Here is a 7,750-nt window from a genome sequence, read left to right on the forward strand (position 1 = left end):
GCTATTTACCACGAAGTAAGACTTTGTGGTAAATAGCAACCAACTATTGCGAATTCGCAATTTAAAATTGGTTGATGAATTGCATTTAAGGAATCTCTAATAGAGATTCCTTAAATGCAATTCCTCGCACAATAGCGAATTCTATAATAGCGATTATTGCATTTGGGATGATAAATCCCAAATGCAATAAGTGCGCTCGCAAAGGGCCAGATTATCAGAATCTGGCCCTTTGTGAGCCGATTTTCGTTTCATGAATCTGGCCGTAAGTGCCCTACCCCCTTTGGTACCTGCCAGCAGCACTTGGCCAACCTCCCCTTGAAGGACTACCCCACTCAGAAACTCTGAATTCAAAGACTATTCTCCATCCAGGAACCCAAAAGAAGTGGAATCAAGTTAGTCTCAGAAAAAACGGAAATACAATATTTTTGTTTTACTGTAGGTAGTCATTTTTTTTGCAAAAATGCACTGCATGATTTTTTTCCAACCATTAATTTTTTAGGACGCAAGTACCGTTCTTTACCATAAGTGGAAGGATGGGGGAAGTGTCAAACTTTAGACAACCAGACAATTGCTTACATGAGGAATCTAGACAAAATATTTTATTTATTTTTATGACTAGAGACATATGTTTGTCCAAAGCTCCCTATGGCCTTTTTTAGTTCTGTTTTTTGGGGCAGGTGTGAGGTACTTTCATATAGAACTTGTCACTGTGTAAAAGGGTGCTGCCATAATTCACAAGGTGATCCAAGACCACGCCCCCTGTTTACATCACTCTGCAACACAGCTCTGTGGTGCTTACTGGTATAGCTGGTGGGCTAGTTGGCCCCCAGAGACCATCAGGATTCAAGGGGACTTAATCCCCTAACTTAAAACGCGCCACAGGGTGCGTTTGCACACTTGTCACATCAGGCCACGCCTCCTCCCTGCACCACTGTGCAAACACGCTCCCTGGTGCATGGTAAATTGGGGATTAAATCCCGTTGGATCCTGAAGGGCCCCGGGGGCCAACTAGCCCACCAGCTACCTCCAGTAAGCGCCACATAGCTGCATTGCAGAGAGGTAGTCCAAGGCCATGCCCCCTTTTTACACCACTCAAATTAACCATGCACTCTCTTTGCAGAATTCCAATCATCCAGCCACTACCCATGTCGTCATGCAATGATCCAGGCACTAACACATGCACTGCTACAATCCCTGTGTACTACCCATGCAGTCCTCTACCCACCTACACGCTAGTCATTCGCTTCTTCAACTGCCCTGGTGGTACCCATGCAGTCCAGCAATCACCCTGTCACTTCCTGTCCACTTCTCCAGTCACCCAGCCACTACCATGTACCAACCCAAACACTCCGCCAATACCCAAGCACTTATAAATTCACTAGGCACTCTCCTTGCAGTACTCTAATCATCTGCTCAGTACCCATGTACTCATGCAATGACCCAGTCATTACCTAATACACTGCTGCAGTCCCTTGAGGACTACCTATGCAGTCCAGTAATCTCGCTGGTACTACCTATGCAGTCCTCCAATTACCTAGCCAATCCTATGTGCGTATCCAATCACTGCGCCAAAACCCAAGTAATTATAAATTCACCATGCACTCTCCACGCAGTACTCTAATCATCTAGTCACAACCCATGTAGTCATGCAATGATCCAGGCACTAACTGATCACTGTTACTATCCCATATGCACTACCCATACAGTCCTGTAACACACTTCTGATTTTCTCCTTTATTTCCACAGGTAGTACCCATGCAGTCCTGCAATCACACTGTCCCTCCCTGTGCACTCCTCCAGTCACCCAGCCACTACCATGTACTAATCCAAACATTCCTCCAATACCCAAGCACTTATAAATTCACCACACACTCTCCCTGCAGTTCTCTAATTATCCACTCAGTACCCATGTACTCATGCAATGACTCAGTCACTAGCACATGCACTGCTGCAATCCCTTGAGAACTACCTATGCAGTGCAGTAATCTCCCTGGTACTGCCTATGCAGTCCTCCAATCACCCAGCCGATCCTATGTGCTTATCCAATCACTGCGCCAAAACCCAAGCACTTATAAAATCACACTGCAGTGTCCTTGTAGCACTCTAATCATCCAGTCACTACTCATGTACTCATGCAATGACCCAGACATTAACTCATGGCAAATACAAAGGAGGTCATGTTAACCACAGTGGTACCCCAACACATAGTGTTCCCTAGTCTGTATAGGTGTTTTCACTGTAGTCGAAGTGCCTTTTAGCATAGCACTGGCTCTAGGCCTGGTTAGTCAGAGTTAGTTACCACCAGTACCCATCAGCAAAAAGTTGGGGACACGGGTAGACCTGGGCGGTAAATTCCGTTCCGCTCGCGGAATTTGGGTAATTTTGCGTTCCGCGGAGAATGCGAAATTGCCCAAAAATCTGCGTTCCGCGACTTTGCGAAATGTTTTGCTTGTTCGAATTCTCAAAATGCATGTTCACAAGATATTTCCCCCAAGCAGGCAAATAGCAATTGGGAACAGGAATGAAGCATTGCGAACAAGTAATTCCGCGTGTTGGCGGAATTTCTGCATCTTGGCGGAGATTTTTTACCATTTCGTGTAGATTTGCGTAACGCGATTATGCAAATTCTGCCCATCCCTAGACACAGGAGGACTTTCTGCTCCTCTGTTGGTTCTTTCTGCACATCTCTTCTTCTACCTGCACTTTTCTTCATCTTTCTGGACTTCTGTTGTCTCTTTCTGCATTTCTCTTGCTTCTTTCTACGCTTTACTTCCTCTTTCTTCACATAATCCTACCTTTGTAGGCATAGTTGGAAATTAGCATTTAAAAAACCTTAGAAATTCACTGAAAAAAACATAGGTTTCAGCGACGTTATACTTAGAAATTAGCACTTAAAAACCTATGAAATTCACTGAAAAAAACATAGGTTTCAGGAACGTTATACTTAGAAATTAGCATTTTAAAAACCTTAGAAATTGACTGAGTAAAACATAGATTTCAGGGATGTTATAGTTAGTTGGAGATTTCACTCATACAAAACATTTGACATGTTATCAATGATGTCATGTCACAACAAAGAAGGGGATTGAGGCTTTGAAGGCCGCACCAATAGTCAAGTTCCTAACGTTAATCAGAGTCTGGGTGCAACTGGTCTAGGATACAACCCCCTAGATCCCAAAATAGAACAAATAAAAAATTATTTGTTCTGTAAATCTAATTTCACAAATTGACCTCGCACACCAAAAAAGTTATATGATAAACACAGTATCAATGTTCAATCAACATTCGTATTATGAAAAAGGACAAGATTGAAACTGTTCTCCCAAGAAATTTGTTCAAGTCAATTTTCTTCGTTTTATTCTTTCTTTATTTGTTCAAACACTCGCAGATAAAAATAGCCAACGCGTTTCGTCCGAAACCGGACTTCTTCAGGGCTTAGCGCAGTGTACTCTCATGTCGAGCGTTCCATCCATCCTGGCAAGTATGCAAATAATGAGTTTTATGGTTATATCCTTGGCAGATTTAGTAATCATCCATTCATTTGGGATCCAGTAGAGTTAGGGAAACAGTAAAGTATATGCCATAAATTCGGCGTCCTCGTCGTGTCCGTGTGCGGTCGTCTGGTCTCACCGGGAGACCAGACGACCGCACACGGACACGACGAGGACGCCGAATTTATGGCATATACTTTACTGTTTCCCTAACTCTACTGGATCCCAAATGAATGGATGATTACTAAATCTGCCAAGGATATAACCATAAAACTCATTATTTGCATACTTGCCAGGATGGATGGAACGCTCGACATGAGAGTACACTGCGCTAAGCCCTGAAGAAGTCCGGTTTCGGACGAAACGCGTTGGCTATTTTTATCTGCGAGTGTTTGAACAAATAAAGAAAGAATAAAATGAAGAAAATTGACTTGAACAAATTTCTTGGGAGAACAGTTTCAATCTTGTCCTTTTTCATAATACGAATGTTGATTGAACATTGATACTGTGTTTATCATATAACTTTTTTGGTGTGCGAGGTCAATTTGTGAAATTATCAATGATGTCATCAGTGAAGTCACTGAACATGTCATGAGTGATGTAATATGTGACGTCATCAGTAGTGCATTACGGGGGCGTGAGTTATAGTTAGGTCTACAAACTATAACAAGCGAATTTTATGGTTTTGTACCAGTGAAATCTCCAACTAACTATAACAGCCCTATGGTTTTTTCAGTGAAAAAAAGATATATACATATATTATATGAGAAACTTTCCGAAATTATTCCTCTGCTCCTATCCTTGATGCTATGCCCCCCTAACCATGGCATGAGGAGTCTAGATAGATCCAGAAGACCAAGGTGAGGCGTTGCCTACATTTGGAAACAGCCTATCAGTTAAACAACTGCAATCCCCTGTTCTATCCTCATGCGCATAGTTATGCATCAATATCACTTGTAACAACAGACCACTGTGCAAACTATTTGAACACAGTTGAGAGGCAACAAAACAGGGTACCCATGAAAGAATTAGCACATTTAACACCAAGAGGTAAAAAGACAAGTGTGTCCTTTGCTTGCTTTTGTTACTCTTCTTCACGGAATACAGATAAGTGCAGCCAACATATTTTGCCTTGTTACAGGCTTCCTCAGGGCTGCAATCACACATAAAAAATGGATATTTCTGAAACCTATTATCCGTAAACATTCATTACATAAAACTCTCTATATAAAATAAGACAGAGACTCATACTTAGCCCCTAAATGACAAAATACTTTTTTAAAATGTTAAACATGCTACATATCTTCACTTTAGACATAAAGTAATTGGCCTAGAGACTGTCCATAACATACTGAACACTTTGACAAACAATACTAGTGACACATGTACAATTATACAAACACTTCAGGAATAACAGACATATTATGCTTCAAAGAGCAGGCATCCATTCTATGTGGATGTATGCCCAAAGAAACAGAAGCTGAGGAACTAATATAAAAACAAGAATTGGTAACACACTTAACAACACATCTATGTGAAGACGTGAACATGCCAAGGATGCAGATAAGAAAATGTTTATATTTACAACATAGGATCCAAAATGTCACGGTGCACATTAATATTGGTGTCTGATGTGTTAAAAGAGCAATATCCATAAGGGACAAGAGAAAGGAGAAAACTAGTCATCAGAGAAGCATATAGACAATAAACAAGTCTATATACAAATGCAAACCACCCTTAGTCCTTTCACCTTGAGACAGAGTAGCGTGCTGTTATTTTGCAAGCATGATGATTGAAAGTACTGCCCAAATCTTACCAAAATCAGGTATTAGGTAATTTAGGCGCTTCTAGACAGACACAGCTTCGTAATTGATCAACAAAATTCTGAGAATGCTCAAAAGATAAGGCTAGTATATCATAAGTGAGATTTAGAGCCCTTAGTCAAACAAAGTTATGGCCTATCTTGAACACCTTGCATGTCCAGATGTTATGGAGACTATTAAAACTATGCCTTCTAAAACAAGTATTCCCAAATATTAAAAATGTTGGTGGTCATCAAATATACCTGTACAGATCACCAGGGTACTGGGGTGGACATGGGAGAGGTGGAGGGGTGGAGGGGGCAACTAAGAGTAAACATTAAGAAGGGGATACCTTGTAACAGCAGTAAACTCAAGATCACTGTAAGTTGCAGGTGGACTTTAGAACAAGCTGCTAAACTTGTGGGTTGGGGGATGACATACACCCATATAGGGCTAGGTATAAAAAAAACAATAGGATAGGTTGGGGATACGCCTTACATTAAAAATGTGCAAAAAAATCCGATCATCCCAAGAGTGATTGAACCTGCAGATCTTTTGATGGTAGTGAGTATCCAGCGTTTTTAACTTTAGATGTACTTGTAAGTTAAAGACACTGGCGATGGCAAATCAAACACACACATAAGTTGAATTTATTACTTATGTGCCATTCTTGGCTTTTGCTAGCATCACCCAGACACTTATGGTGTTACTAACCATGACGACATTGACGCATCTGAAAGGGGAGATGCAACATGGCCACCTAGTGTTTGAGCACCATCTGTACTGTATGCGCCTCTAGGTTCAACCAATGTCATGATGGTGACAAATTGAAAAGGAATAAGACCTAACGCTGCTGCAAGGCTTATCATAGGAACAAAAAGAAACAACAACATCACCCCCAATTTAAAATCCCTCAATTGGCCACCTTATAAATCAAGAATCCAGCAAAATATTGCTTGAAATTCCCATAAAGCACTATGCTTCAATCTCCTGAGATACCTTGCTCAGAAGTTGAAGCTGTCTGGCATGTTGCAGATCCTCCAGAAGCTCTAGTACTCTACTACTGAACCCTTAAATGGAAAACCTACAACAAAGCATTCTCTCATATCATCCCAAGAATTTGGAACTTCTCCGCCCCTGAAATCAGACTGAACCCCTCAACAGCATCTTTCAATACAGAATATAAAGCACTACTTATGAACACATTTCTGCCCTAGTTCCTACATCTCATCTATAAGTACTTCCCGGGCAGAGTGTGCGTGGGTGCACAATGCGGAACTCTGGGGAGTGTGCCCATCCGCATGACGTTTTCCATCAAATGCAATATAAGGTGTGTTCTCGCACTGGAACAAGCATGCGAATGGCACCACGTGGTTTGCATGGACGTGCCCATCTTGGTTCTTATTCTGTTTATAGTGCTGGGTCTACTTTTCAATCCCTGCCTAATCTCTTTATTCCTACCCCCTGTAACCTATCCACTCCTCATTATTCATTTATAACGTTACCCTGTGTCTTTGTGTTTTTGTATTTCATGTTTTTTCTAATTGTTTTTGCCCTTTTGCCTGCCTTTATTATTTTTCACCCTACTTTCTTACTCGTTGTCCTTCCTTCCTCCTTTTTCCTACTTGTTTCTTCTACTTTATTCTCTTCCCCAGCACTAACCTAATGCCATGGCATAGCAGGAAAGCGGCAGCGGCAGGCCCCCCAAACCAGCACCACCAGCTGCAGCTTCATGCCTTGCCGTAGGACGTGCTGCAAAGGGTTGCAGCCTGCTCGATATTCTCAGAGGTGGAGGTGGCTGCACTAGTTTTTTATTTGCAGAGCCACCTCCCTTCCACCCTGTCAGCAGGCGGAAGGCATACCTGCGGGTACACCCTTTGTAAGCTGTGGTGGGAGAGGGGGCTCCGGGATGTGCGTCGCTGCTCTGGGGTCTGGCGCACCCAACTACAGCTCAAACACCGGTGGGTGGACATCTTGGATAGGGACAAGGAACTGCTTGGCCTGTTACTCTGGTAAGTTAAATTTATGCTACAAATATTATGTGATCATCTTAGAGTAGACAGCTGCTTACAGTACCAACTCCCAACCCCAAGCGATTTCCCAGTGGTGTGTAGCAAGCAAGTAACTAATTTAATTAATTTAATTTAATTGCGGGTTTATATAGCGCTAGGAATCGACTCCCGGAGGAGTATCTCCACGCTTCGACCGCTGGGGAACCCGTCCTGGCTCACCCTGAGAGATTGTCCCTGATGGGTATCTCTAAGGTGCGACCAAGCATCCCCGGCGGTCTGGGGGGGCCATTGTGAAGATGAGGCAAGCTGATGCCCAGAGTTGCCGAGTGTGGTTTCTGACTAGAGTAGGCACCGAGGCGAGAATTATCGAGTCCGCTGACCCTGGTCCACGACTCTGCCGCGTCGGGAATCGAACCCTGGTCCCGGGCCGTTCTCTGCTTACGGG

Source organism: Lissotriton helveticus, chromosome 1_1 (assembly GCF_964261635.1).
Source record: "Lissotriton helveticus chromosome 1_1, aLisHel1.1, whole genome shotgun sequence".
NCBI classification, from domain to species: Eukaryota; Metazoa; Chordata; class Amphibia; order Caudata; family Salamandridae; genus Lissotriton; species Lissotriton helveticus.